This window comes from Ovis aries, chromosome 6 (assembly GCF_016772045.2).
Source record: "Ovis aries strain OAR_USU_Benz2616 breed Rambouillet chromosome 6, ARS-UI_Ramb_v3.0, whole genome shotgun sequence".
Lineage (NCBI taxonomy): Eukaryota > Metazoa > Chordata > Mammalia > Artiodactyla > Bovidae > Ovis > Ovis aries.
Window position 1 is genome coordinate 103,650,690 of NC_056059.1, and position 14,709 is coordinate 103,665,398.

At 48.4% G+C, this 14,709-nt stretch overlaps 1 protein-coding gene across 2 annotated transcripts in view; it reads right to left on the minus strand.

Moving 5' to 3' along the window:
* WFS1 (wolframin ER transmembrane glycoprotein) overlaps nucleotides 1-9,005 on the minus strand; it is a 44,677-nt gene extending 35,672 nt beyond the window's left edge. Inside the window, exons 1-3 of one of the 2 annotated variants that reach the window (XM_042251623.2) lie at nucleotides 8,839-9,005; nucleotides 7,806-8,029; nucleotides 6,945-7,140 (exon numbers count right to left, since the gene is read on the minus strand). The gene's annotated coding sequence lies outside the window, so the exon portion shown is untranslated. Of the gene's footprint in view, nucleotides 1-6,944; nucleotides 8,030-8,838 lie in introns of both variants that reach the window. The other variant, XM_042251622.2, reaches the window with a different exon arrangement.
* Nucleotides 9,006-14,709: the final 5,704 nt, after the last annotated feature.

Here is a 14,709-nt window from a genome sequence, read left to right on the forward strand (position 1 = left end):
GAGGATTGGGAGAGTATGCATAAAGAGACAAAAAGAAAAGGGAAAAAAGAAACAGCAGTAACAATAAAACATAATAAAAGATGAAAAATTAAAACCATGGGCATCAACTTTCATAAGAAAGATGAATGGGCTGCATTTCCTATTTAAAGTCCATTAGACTGGGGAGATGGATACAAAGCCAGGTTAAGTGCTATTTCCAAGAACTGCACCCGAAATGCTGACAAACAGAGGTCCAAAGTGGACTACATTTGAAAACTGAAATTTAAAATGTAACAAGAGTGACAAATTAATGTTGCATAAAGAATTCAAGGAATAAAGCATTCACAGGAACAAAGAGGGCTATTATGTAATGGAGCAAGATACAATCTGCAGAGATTCAATGGTTATAAATCTTAATTCACCAGGAAATATAGCAGCTGTAATGGTTACTTTTTTGCATCAATTTGACAGGGCCGAGATTTGGTCAGACATCAGTCTAGGTGTTGCTGGGAAGATAGTTTTTAGATGAGAGTAACATTTTATATCAGTAGACTCTGAGCAAAGAAGATGACCCTCTGTAATGTGGGTGGGTCTCACCCAATCAGTTGAAGATCTTAAGAGGTAATGACTGAGGTCCCCTGAGGAAAAGCGAACTCTGGCAGCAGATGGCCTTCAGATTTGAGTTGCAACATCAACCTTTCACTGGGTCTCCAGTCTCTCCTACTTATTTTGGACCTGTCAGCCCCCACAATCGCATAAGCCAATTCCTTGAAATCTCTGTCTCTCTGTCTTTGTCTCTCTCTCTCTCTGTGTCTCTCTCTCCCTCTACATATATATATATATATAGCTGCTTTCGAATTGTGGTGCTGGAGAAGACTCTTGCAAGTCCCTTGGACAGTAAGGAGATCAAACCAGTCAATCCTAAAGGAAATCAACCCTGAATACTCATTGGAAGGATCGATGCTAAAGTGAAGCTCAAATGCTTTGACCACCTGATGCAAACAGCCAATTCACTGGAAACGAACTTAGTGCTGGGAAAGATTGAAGGCAAAAGGAGGAGAGGGTGGCAGAGGATGAGATGGTTGGAGAGCATCACCAATTCAATGGAAATACATTTGAGCAAATTCCAGGAGATAGTAAGGGACAGGGAGGCCTGGTGTGCTGCAGTCCATGGATCACAAAGAGTCAGACTAAGTGACTTAGTCACTTAGTGACTGAACAACATACATATATTAGACACAGATGCAGATGTTGATACAGATATAAGTACAGATATCTCCCATTGGTTCTGTTTTTCTAGTGAACCCTGACTGATGCAGCACCCAAACTCATAGGACACTAACTTAGACCTAGTAAGAGAACCTACTGAAACACAGCTCTTGTCCTAATTCAATGCCATCTCTCTAGGAGGCCTGTCTTCACTTCCCCACAAAGTCAAAATAACCCTGTGCTTTGTTGTTGAGTATTGAATGAATGAATGGCTTCATAAGGAGCTCTTTCTTGCATTCAAGTCAGTGTCCAGGCTCTTTAATGGAACATCTAAAAAAGCCTCCCACAGACTTCCCTGGTGATCCAGTGGTTAAGACTCCATGCTTCCGCTGCATGGGGCGTGGGTTTCATCCCTGGTTAGGGAACTAAGATCCCACATGCCACACGGTGCGGCCAAAAAAAAAAAATTGCCTCCCACACTTCATTCTTACTTTCCCACTGCAGTTCTCTAATGCCTCACTGTTTTCAGATTCTGAATTCATGTGCTTGCCCACTTCCTTCCTATTTAAGATATTAAGATACTGTTAGTTGTTCAGTCATGTCTGACTTGGTGACCCCCTGCACTGTAGCCTGCCAGGCTCCTCTGTCCGTGGAATTTTCCAGGCAAGAATACTAGAGTGGGTTGCCACTCCCTGCTCCATGGGATCTTACCGACCCAGGGAGCAAACTCAGGTCTCCTGCATGGCAGGCAGATTCTTTACTGATGAGCCACCAGGGAAGACCACTTTAGTTTACTCCACAAACATTCAGCGATGTCCTACCAGCTCCAGGCCTTGGGCTACATGCCAAGCGTACAAGGAAAAATGAGGAAGGCCATTGGTGAGCTATCATCTGAAAGGCAACAGAGTTGGGGCCTTTTTCAGATCATTATTAGGCCATGAATGGTTCCCTAGATATCAGGCCCTACCTCCTGGAATCTGTGAATGTTACCTTATCTGGAAAAAAGATGTCTTTGCAGATGTGACTAAATGACACATAATGTCTTTACATGAGATGGAGTGATTATCCTGGATTATCCAGGTGGGCACCAAAGACTTGCAGATACCCTTGAAGGAGAGAGGCAAAGAGAGGTTACACACACACACACACGCACGCACGCACACACACACACACACGCACACACAGAAAGTGATGTGGAGATGGAGCAGACAGATTGGAGTGATTCAGCCAGAAGTCAAGGAATGCCAGCAGCCACTGATGCTGGAAGAAGCAAGAAATGGATTTTCCTTGATTTTTGTGCAACAACACTGATTTCAGGCCTTTGGCTCCAGAACTGTTGTTTAAAGCCACTGAGTTTGTGGCAGTTTTTCACAGCAGCCTCAGGAAACTAAGGTAACCCTGATGTTATGTTGTCTCTATGGTCTTGCTGTCACCTGCTGTTCACCAGGGTCTTGCAGATGAGCTGAAGTAAGGCATGGAAATTCCAACCTTTGCAAGCACAGCCTTGGGATAAACATAACCAGAGCACTGAACCAACCCCTTGGCATTCAAATCCGTACTCATCAAAATCAAGGAATCAAGGGACCAGGAAGATAAAGAAGCCATACTGAGGGCTGGGTAGTGCCTTTGAATGACCAGGCTGAGAGTTCCACAGACCCAGTGACCTAGGTACTAAGTGTGTAGCCCCCTGAGCTAGTGAGATCAGAACAACATTGGGGCATGTCAGCCACACACGGGGTGTCTAGGACTGTGAGACCCTAGGACCGCTCATGTATCCACATTTCTTTTAATTAATTAATTTACTTTAATTGGAGGATAATTCCTTTATTAATAATTGTGGTGGTTTTTGCCATACATTGACATGAATCAGCCACGGGCACACATGTGTTCCCCCATCCTGAACCCACCTCCCACCTTCCTCCCCACTCCATCCCTCTGGGTTGCCCCAGAGGACCAGCTTTGAGTGCCCTGCTTCACAGACTCCCATAAGGGATTCTGACGTGCAGGGAAATTTGAGACCCATGACTGTAAAGGTGCGTCATTGAAAGTGTGGTCTTCGTCCTTCAGCTGGGCACCTATTAGAGATGCAGAAACCCACTCCACCTGAGACCTCCCGAGTCAGAGTCTTCATTTCAGAGAGACACCCTTGTGATTCGTGTGGATGGTAAAGTAGGAGGTGCCCTGCTCTGGGCTGCAGGTTCCCAGCCCAGGTTGCATGCGTCAAAGAATCACCTGGAAAGCCCACCCTGCCCAGGCCAAAGGAGTCAGAAATTTGGATTTATGGGGAGTCCTGGATAGCTGACAGCAGAGAGGGTGTGCTCGGCATTCAGCAAGTTCAGGAGCGCACTCCAGCCATGCTCCCTCCAGCCCCTTCCCAGCCTCCCAGCTAGAGGCCATTCTCCCTGCCCTTGACCACGTCTAAGACAGGAAACTCTCTTGGTGTTACATCTCCTTTGGATCTTCCTGACACCACGACCGGGTGGCTTCCCTCTGTCCCCAAGCAGATGGAGGCTCCCCAGATCACACATCACAGGGCGGGTCGGTGGCAGAATCTCTGGGCTCCCAAGCCCCGCTTCCTCTATCCCCACCTCTCTAACCATCCCCCACCACCCTCCTTTCTTATGTGCCTTTATCAACCCGAGCTCACAGTCCACTCTGCAGAATCCTTAAAACTGCAACAGAAGTGTCCAGAGTTGTGACAGAGGGCCTGGCGCCGGTCACATGGCTCTGTGTCACCAGGGCCGGGTGCTACATGAGGGCCGCCCCCGACACACCTCACCTACCCACGCCGACCTGCACTTCCACCCCCCTACACTTCATTGTTGCTGGGGAGCTCTGAGCCCCCATGAGTCTGAGTCGTGATTTACTCATCTCTGAAGGCAGTGTGACTGCCACTCTTAAGGGCCTTCCGATGGATGAGTCACCGAACACATCAAAAAGTTTCATACTGGAAAAAAGACCTCCCAACATGCCGAGGCAGCTCTGGGGCAGAAGACAGACAAATGCCTGCTCAGGGGAGAAGCAAGGCCCAGGCCTCCCCCAGGGTCCCCATTACCCAACTAGGTCATTAGGGGGGTTCTCTAGAGGGACGGAACCAATAGGACCTATGTGGATATATAGACAGAAATGCCTTAGAGAGGTTCTCACGCAACTATGGAGGTTGGGAAGCCCCACTGTTTGCCTTTTGTAAAGCTGGAGGCCCAGGAAGGCTGGTGGTTCCAACTCAAGTCAGAGCACCTGAGCCAAGGTCCAAGGACAGGAGAAGATGGACGGCCCAGCTCAGGCAGTGTGGGATCGCCCTTCCTCTGCCTTTTCTGTTCTATTCAGGCCCTGAACAGATGGAGGGTGTCCGCCCACACTGGGGAGGGTGATCTGCCTTTCTCAGTCCCAACTCAAGCGCTCTCATGTACACCTTCAGAAAGAAGGCCTTACCAGCTCTCTGCACACCCCTTGGTCCAGGCAAGTCGGCACATAAACTTAACCATCACAGCCACTGCAGTGCCGGGGTCGGGGGGCACCCACTCCCCCAGCATTGGCTCCTTCACTTGAGAAATGGGCCCAGCCTGCTGCCCTGGGATGGGTGGGGAGAGGTGACCGCAAAAGCCACCAACGTGGGGGCCTGCCCATGGCATCACTGAAGGCAGCTCAAGGGCCACAGATGGTTCAGTCAACAAGCCACAGGGCTCTGTGTCACCAGCAGCAGCAGCCACATTTGCCAAGAACCTCCCCACTTGTTCCCTTCCTGGGCACGGCAGCATGAGATGGAAGAGTCTAAGGTGTATCCACTTCCTTGTTCTGGAGGGGCTTATGGACTGGTTTGGTCAAGAAGCTGGAAAATACCAGCCACTTGTTAAGAGAACAGGAATGAAGAGATAACTAGGGAGAAGTGGTGCTGGCTTACAGATTCCCAGAACGTGAAGAAATTGCCACTAGTTGCAGCAGTCAGGGAAGGCTTCCTGGAGGAGGTGCTGACTTTACTTTTGTTATTGTTGTTTTTTCTAAAAAGCAGACATTATTTTTTAAAGCCATTTCAGGTTCACAGTAAAACTGAACAGAAAGTACAGATACTTTTAACATATACCCCCTACTCCTCAACACCCAGAGCCCCCTCCACTGTCAACAGCCCCCTCACCCCTACCCCGCAGAGTGCTACACTTGTTATAATCAATGAACTTGCATTGTACTAAGTCACTACAGTCATGTCCGCCTCTTTGCGACCTAGGTTTCTCTGTCCAAGGAATTCTCCAGGCAAGAATACTGGAGTGGGTAGCCACACCCTTCTCCAGGGGATTTTCCCAACCCAGGGCTCCAACCCATGTCTCTAGTATCTCCTGCTTTGGTAGGTGGGTTCTTTACCGCTAGTGCCACATGGGAACCTGTAGTATGATGTCATTATATTGTTTAAAGTCTATAGTTTAATGAGGGTTCACTCTTGGTCTTAGACCTTATGTGGGTATAGACAAATTTAAAATACATGTATCCACCATTATAGCATCACACAGAGCAGTTTCACTGCCTTCAGAATCCTCTGTACCCCATCCATTCATCCCCAGCCCCCGTCATCAGCCTGGCAACCACTGATTTTTCACTCTTTCCATAGTTTTGCCTTTCCAGAATGTCATATAATTGGAAACACATAGTAGGGAGTTTTTATAAGATTGGTTTCTTTCACTTAGTAATATGCATATAAGGTCCCTCCATGTTCTTTCCTCCCCTGATAGCTCATCTCTTTTTAGCACCGCATGGTATTCTAGGTGAGGATGTGTCAGTTGACCTATCCATCACCTACTGAAGGACATCATGGCTGCTCCCGAGAGGTGCAGGCCTGACATCAGAGAACAGAGCAGAGAGGGTCCTTAGGTAAGCCTGGCCCAGGAGATTCAGGGATCTCTCTGAGCACACTTTACCCCACAGGTTGCTGGGAAGGTCCATGAACTAACCTGTGGGAAGTAGCCAGCACAGGGCCAGTGCACAGAAGGGCCAGTGGGTTCTGGCCCCTGCACATCATCACAGAAATAATTAGTACCCCTTGCAAAGGATCACTACACCTGGTGGCTCATTAAATCCACACTTGACCCTGAGAGTGTGTATTATCCCCAGGCTATAGACAGAGAGTCAGAAGCTCTGAGAGGTGGAGGGACCTCCACCAAGGTCACGCCATGACACCTCTTTGGTCTGATTGTCCCCAATCCCTGCTGTGATGCCACACTACCCCCAGACCCCCTGTCTGAACCCTAACAAGCTCACCTGGGCAGAGGGTCAGGTGGCTTTAGGGAAGATAAAACGTGTCACCAAAAGCGCCCTTTTAAACAAACACCCCCAGTCTGTAAGTTCCCAACTTCCTCGTGTGCCTTCCTGGGGAGGGAGTGTGGCTTTTCCTCCCTCCCTTCCAAAGTGACAAGTTCTCAGTCTGAGTCCCTGCTGTCATCTTTACAAAACCCAGAGTTAGTGGGAGAGGGAACTTATCACTCACTTTAGCACGAAACAATAGAAGAAAACTTAGGCACACAGCATTCAAACAATGTCAAGAAGTGCTGAACATTACCCAATTCGAAATCCTCCCCAAAACTTTCCAGACACCCACTTAGCAGCAGCGATAGAAACACCATAGGTATGTGTCAACACGGAGATTGGCAGAGAAAGCTGGGTGGGGAAAAAAAGCACTTTTGATATTTGTGGGAGCAATTTGGACAGTTTAGAAAAAGAGATATTGTTTTTGACAATTGTTAGAAATATAAGTTACCCAGAGAGCTTACTGTGATCGAATATAATTGTTTTCCCGAAGTTTTTGACACAATGGAAGCTGTCAGACTGTGGTTGCGACTTGCTCTGTGACTTGCAAAAGAACTTTGAGAACAAGAAAGGAGCCTGGGTACAGGAGATCCTCTTGGCTCTTTGAGACTGTGTGGTACCCGAAACGCTGCACGAATGTGTTGAATTGAAATTTCTTTCCTATAGGAAATAAGAGTATCGGTGGTTAGCCATGGTTCAGGTGGTCTTTGTGTTGCCCTGATACAGGGACCACGAGCTGCCATCCCAGAGCACATCCAACTTGGTCCCTGAGCCAAGAGGGACAGTCTGGCCTGATGTCTGCACGTACAGTCTGCCTGGAGAAACACCAGGATCCAGGATGTGCCCCACCAAGGGCAGCAGTGTTATTTTCAGAATAAGGTTCAGATGTCTTCGTGAGGGCCTGTGGGGTCCAGAGGTAGCCTGGGGGCAGCTGGAGAAAAGGTGACATTTGAGCTAGATCCCGAAGGAGGGACAGAGTTTTGCTGTAGGAGAGGAGGAGGAAAAGGCTCTTCAGGAAGAAGTCAGGATGGATGCAAAGGCATGGAGAAGAGACAGAGCAGGGTTGAGCCAGGCAGAGATCCCGGCTGATGAGAGCCAAGGGGGTGGGAGCAGCGGCCCAGGAGGCCGTAGAGGGCTGGATGGTGAAGAGTTCGGAGGAGTTTGCAGATTACCCAATTGGTGAAGGAATAGCAACCCCTTCCCCAACTCCCGATGTCCCAAAGTGGTCCCCTGGAGAGGACGAAGGCATGTTTCATGATAATCAGTTAACTACTAAGAGGTAAGAATCTATGCCCAGACTCGGTGACCGAAAACAACCAGTTCACCTGCCCTTCATTTTGGGTCAGGAATTTGGGCAGGAATCAGCTGGGTGGTTCTTTCATTGCAGGGGGCAGTGAGGGGTCAGCTGGGGTCCTCCATTTGGCAGAATTCTGCTGGCAGCTGAGCAGGGCTGGAAGGTCCAAGAAGGCTTTGATCTCAGCAAGGCAGTAGTGAGCCATGACGTGAAGCAAGATCTTCATTCTCTGCCCAGGAAGTGAACCTGGGGGGCCTGGATGAAAACCAGGAATCCTAGTCACCCGACCAGCTAGGGCTAGAGGTTAGAAGCTCTTTGCCCCGGGTGATAATGGATTTATCATGGAGGCCAAAACTGTGAACGCAGCTACAAAGTTTATCAGAGATACAGCACAGCAACAAGTAGGAGAACACACAGTGAAATGGTTCGCTTAGTTATGATGGAAGGCAGAGAGGCACCCCAGAGAGAAAGGGTGTGGGTGTCCCCCCCAGTGAGGAGGAGAGCAGTAAACGGGCAGTTAAGTCATTGATACAGGTCAGTTCTTCCGGGTCTTTGTTTACCTTTAGCCAGTTATCTGGTTTCTTTTTCCACACCTGACCTATCCTGGGACTGTTCCCTGGCTGTGCCTGCATGCCCAGCCAAGATAGATCTCAAAGGGAAGGCTTCTGGGAGGAGCAAGACTCATTATGGCCTGGCATTATCCACTAAGTTTTGACTCCCTTTCTGCACATGTATAGTGTCTTCCTTGTTTCAAAAAGAGGGGAAGCAGAGGTCCCTTAATCCTTTACTCAAACAGGATCTTGCCCCTCTTTGTCCTTGCCAAGATTATTACCTTAAGGTACTTATAAGAGATAAAGACTGGCTGTTCACCCTGTTTCTGTCGTTACTTCCATTTCAGAGGGCAAGCAGGAGGCTGATTGTAAATGCCGTAACTGGAGAACACTGTCTCAGGAAATGCTAACAATTTTAAGGATCCAGCCTGAAGCCAACTTCTTTGTGCACCATGAAATGCAAACAGGAGGCCCAGTTGTAAATGTCTAACCTGGAACCCATTGATCTCCTACCTCAGCTTCACTCACATAAAGTGGACACTGGGCTCCTGCACATGGCCTCTGTCTCTCCGTGTGGCTGCTTGGGCTTCCTCCTGGCATGGTGGCCAAGGGCAGTCAGGCTTCTTATGTGGCAGCTGGTTTACACGAAGGAAGGTCCAAGAGGGGGACGAAAGCTGAACATCCTTTAAGACCCAGCCTCAGAAATGAACATCTCTTTGCATCATATGTTCACAAGCTATTGTTCAAAATGAGTCACAGGGAGTCAGCCCACATTCTACATGATGGGTGATGAACAGTTTGCAGTCATGGGACCCCCCAGGAAGTTAAGTAACCAGTTCAGTGTCAGGCTGACATAGTGGAGAATCAGAACTCAGGTTCAAGTCCTTGGCTCCTGGCCAGAGGTCTTTCCTCAATACAGAGGCTTCAAAGCCACTTATCAGAAAAGGAAGATATTTCATCTAAAGAGACAAGTTATTGGGATCAGGGCTTTGATTTTCTCCTTCCACCAAGTGTCCAGAGACCTTTTAAAGAGTCTGCAGAAATTAATGAAAAGAGCAAAGTGGGAAGCCTTTGTCTTTGGAGAAAAAAAAGAAAAGAAAAGAAGTGGGAGTCAGTGTTACCAAGCAACAAATATAAGGCAGAATGATATGAACAGCATCAAATTAAACAGGGCTTCCCAGCCTTTGTGAAGTCACAGCTCACAGAGAAAATGGTACTTGTGCAGATTAGAGAAAAGGGGTGAGGCTGCTCCTATAAGGAGCTCACTCGACCCAAAGGCTCCAGGCATCCCAGGCAGTAGTGGATCCTAGTGCTGAGGAAATCACTATTCCAGCACACAGGAACGCATTTGTTATCACTGTCATTACCACCATCACCAGTACCACAACCATCGTCATCACCACCATCACCACCATCACCACCGTCTCTATCACCACCACAATCATCACCACCACCACCATCTCTATCACCACACTATCATCATTACCAGCCCACCATCCCGCCATCACCACCACCATCCCACCATCACCCCCACTATCACCACCATCTCTATCACCGTCACCAACCCATCATCACCACAACCATCTCCATAACCATCCCATCATCACCACCATCCCATCACTACCATCACCACCACCATCCCGCCATCACCACCATCCCATCACTACCATCACCACCACCACCCCGCCATCACCACCATCTCCACAACCATCCCATCATCACCACCATCCCATCACTACCATCACCACCATCCCATCACTACCATCACCACCACCACCATCATCAACATTACCACCATCCCCCCATCACCACCACCACCATCCCATCACTACCATGACCACCACCATCTTGCCATCACCACCACCATCCCGCCATCACCACCATCTCCACAACCATCCCATCATCACCACCATCCCATCATCACCACCATCCCATCATTATCATCACCATTATCATCAACAAGGAAATTGAGCAGAAACATACCCAAGTAACTTAGGGACTTCACCTCTCTTCCTCATCTTGAAACCAGGATAGTGCTAGTTAGTAGTCACTGAGCACTTACTATCTACTGTCTCATTTGATCCTCTCAACAGCCTCATGGAACAAGTGCTGTTATCCCCTCCCCCATTTTACAATCGGAGGAAGAGAGTCTTTAAATAATATGTCCTGGGTCATGTAGATCCTGGTGGCAGAGGCAAGCCTGACTCACTCCCAACCACTCGGTGCTTTCCTCTCAGTCCTCCTGTGAAATTCAAATGGCATCCTGCTTTTACAGCAGAAGCTCAGAAAGGTTAAGAGATTTGCTCCAGGCCATTGAGCCAGGGACAGACCTTGTCTTTTCCTCCTGGCTGGGGGCTCTGTGCCTGAGTCCACACCCTGAGAGCCAGCTCTTTATCAAGCCTGCCAGATTTTATGGTCTTCAAAGACTGCTGCCTTCTAGGTACTATGGCTGTTATCACTCAAAGACAATTGAACCCTCATGTTGGAGCCCCTGGATGTGTGTCTTTACCTATGCCTCTCTCTGGAGCTTGCAGGTAGTTATCTTGCATGACCGAATGGAATGAGACTTCTCTGGAGGTGAAATAAGATCTGTCTGCATGTCTTCCTTCTCCCCACTCCTTAGGCCACAGGAGGATGTGTTGATCAGAATTGCAAAAGGGCTCTGCAAATTAAAGTGTTTATAAAAACTTGTTATGATAAACTTTCTGATTAGTAAGGCCTGTGGAACAATTGAGCTCTTGGATAGCAAGCTGACAGTGTCATTTCAGGAATTTATTACAACATGAAAAAAGTATTATGAGAAATAATTGCAAGAATTGCCACATCCAGCCTGGAGAAGAGATGGCTTGTGGAAGCAAGAGCAGGTTCAGACTTTGCACCCACTCTGCCTGGTTCTAGGGCCACCGTCCCCTGACCCTCTCCTGGCAGAGCAGGTCTCTGCTTGAAGCTCATCTCGCCATCAAGAAATGGAATCTTTCCTGCCATATCAGTAACAAAGGATGTCACAGTCATCGACAATTGCAGCCTTCCATGTGAGCCGCTGAGCTCGGAGGAAACTCAGGAAGGAGGATAACACCTGCTGTCTAGCAGCCATCAGACTGCAGCCACTCCACACAGAGAGCCCTAAGGAAACTCAGGATGTGAAAACACCAGATACTGGCCCTAGGTAGCTGAGGTGCATAGCGAAGGAATGATTTCTTTGAGTCCATGTGCATCTTCCCATAATAAAAAAGCACTAAATTCCTTAACTTGAGATATCTGGTTTTCCTTTAATTCACAATAATCTTTTGATGTTCAGATTACCTGTCCTTTGTTACAAAACTTCTGTATAACCTGGTTCCTCCCCTCCCTTCCTTGGAGCAGTTCTCTCAGAGTTACTTGAGATGCTGCCTGTCCAGCTTGAAGTCCCCAAAATTCCCAATGAATAAAATACCACTCTCAACTTTTAGGTTGTGAATATTTTTTTAAATCTACACCATTGTGGAAATCTCTGGCCACCTTGACCACCCGGGGTACTCTCTTGGCCATTTCATTTCATCTGCAAGACTGAAGATGAAATGGTTCCAGATTATTTATTTGCATTATTAATCATTTAATGAATAAATGAATGGAGTGTGAAATGTTTCCAAATCGTCCACAGAGCAGTCAAAGTGACATGTTTGGTCATATCATTCTCTTTCTTAAAAATCGTCCAAAGACCTCCTCACCCCTGCACTTCGAAGAAAAAACTCACTCCTTTTCCTGGCCCCTGAAGTGGTACTGCCCCACTGAATTCACACCCATCTCCCTTGTTCCCACCTGTTCAGCCACTCTGACTTCTCCTCTGTTCTGAGAGGGTACCAAGCTCTTCCCACCCCAGGGCCTTTGCCCACACTGTTCCCTCCACCCACACTCCCCTCCCTGACCAGTCACTCTTCATGCTCTATGCCTTTCTTCCTCTCAGACCATTATATTCACAGCATGCTTCTTCCACCAACACCCTGCATTACTGACCCTGCTGCAGGCTCTTCTAAGTATCCCTTATTTGTTTGTGAACTGTATTTTTAATCTTTCTTCTTTACTAGCCTGCAGGTAGATTGATGGTCAGAGCCGAACTTTAGTTACTCCACTGTATCTGCCTAATAACGTCCTCAAAAGGCTGGGGCAAGGGGGCTTGAAACAGAATTTTCTTCTTTCACAGTTCTGGAGGCCAGAAGTTTAAAATCAAGGTATTGGCAGGAAGGTGCCTTCCTGGGCGCTCAGTGGGAGGATCCTTCCAGGCACCGTCCACCCACCCTCCCCTCCCCCAGCTTCTGGGGGTGGCCTGCAGTCCTCGGTGACCATGGCTTGTGGTGACATCACCCAGTCCTCGCCTCTGTTATCACGTGACCTTCTCCCCGGGAGTCTCTATCTTCACATGGCGTTCCTTTCTGTGTGTCTGTGTCCAGGTTTCTCCCTCCTTATAAGAGAACATAAATCCTTGGATTAGGGCCCATCCTATTCCAGGATGACCTCAATTTAACTGGATTACATCTGCAAAGACTCTGTTTCCGAATAAGGCCACATTCTGAGGTTCCAAGTGGACATAACTTTTGAAGGGGGCAATGCTAATTCAACCCTCTGCACCCACTATCCCTGGCAAGCAGTCCACTGTTTGTTAAATGAATGACTCAATTAATGCATTATCCAGATGACCATTATCTCCAGACGGAGAGTGAGCATGTATGCTCTGGAATGTTCTAGAGGACAGAACATGGGGCAAGAGTCAAGGAGGAAGATTTCAACTCAAAAGGAAGAAGGACTAGTGGTGACTGAGAGGGGCCAGCGTGCTCCCACATCTCCTTATTTCACTGACCCACTGGGCTTGGCAGTCAGGCCTCGGTTCAGCTGGTGGAGAGAGGACAGGAGTGTCGCAGGGACATTGGTCGTGGGTGGCTGCCTCATCAGCAGGGAGCTCCAGGTCACTGGGCATCTGTGCCTCATGCCCAGCAACAGCTGTGTCACCATCTTGCCAGGGACTCTGTTGAGGAGCTTCAGATGGATGAGCAGAATCTAAGAGCCTTTCTAATCCTGAGGCTGTGTGATTTATTATCACAACCAACATTGCAGGGCCAGTCACACCCAGAGGGCAGTGCCCACACTCCTTCCAGCCCAGTGCATGGTGGCCTGGAGAGGCAGGGGTGGGGCATGGCCTTTGGTATCACACTCCGGCAGTGATGATAAACTATCCTCCAAAAACGTGTACCCCTCTTTCCATAGTGCCACCGCTCAGGCAAGGACTGTATTTCCCAGCATCCCCGGTTCTGTGTGTGGTCATATGACTACTTCTCACCAATGAAATGCATGAGAAGTGATGTCACTTCCAGGCTGTGGGTATAGAGAAGCATGCGCCTTCTCTACACACTCATTCTCCAACTGCCAGCCAGGCAGGAGGTCCCTGAAGCCAGGGAAACGGTGAAGTCACTCACTGGGAGAGCCTGGGTCCCTGAATCACCATGTGGAGGAAGGGTGTCCACCAATCAGGATCACCAGATAGCACTGTCAGAAAACAAAAACTACCTTCTACTGGTTAAACTACTGAGGTCTGGGGATTATTTACTACAACAGTCAGCATTGTTTAACTGACATACAGACAAACCTGAGTCCACAGCTCCACTGGCCACCTAGCCTTGAGCAAGTATCTCTTGTTTTTCTAGCCTTGGTTATGACACAGGAGTAACACGTGCCTTCAGAGGTCGTTGTGAAGAGTGTAAAAGGTTACTAAACCATGCAAAGTGATTTGCACAAAACCTGGCAGCCATTAAGTAGCCTTAACCAAAGTCAACTCCCTCCCCTGCCAAACCCAATACCTTTCTCAGGTCACCTAACAAATCTTTGTCTCATTCCTGCTCTGGGCCAGACAAGACTACACATGCCCTCATAGGGGTTTTCCTGGGCAGCCTAGGATATTACTTGAGTAACTAAACCTCTGAAAACAAACCAAAAGGAGTGCTTATAGTCATTGAGAGAATACCAGAAAGACGGAAGTGAGCCATGAAAATAAGCATCCTCCAGCCCTCTCAACCAGCAATTCCTGTATTCCAGTCCCAGCTCCACCACTGACTCTGAGCTCTTGGGACCTGGGATAGAGTCACATGCTTCCGTGGACCTCAGAGTCCCCATCTGTGAAATGGTTGGAGCCTCCAGCTCTGTCCCTCCATCATCTTACACGTCTCCCCCCACACTCAGAATCCACTCCACTCATCACAGAGAAGAATGTGTCTTTACCTCTAGAATGCTGGGTGCCTTAAGCCTCCAGGCCGGCCAGATAACCTGGATGGCACGGCTGTAGCAGCCAGAAGGGCAGCTTAGGGGTAGACACAGGAGTTTGGAGATGGGCTCTATTTCCTTGGAAAATTCTGGGGC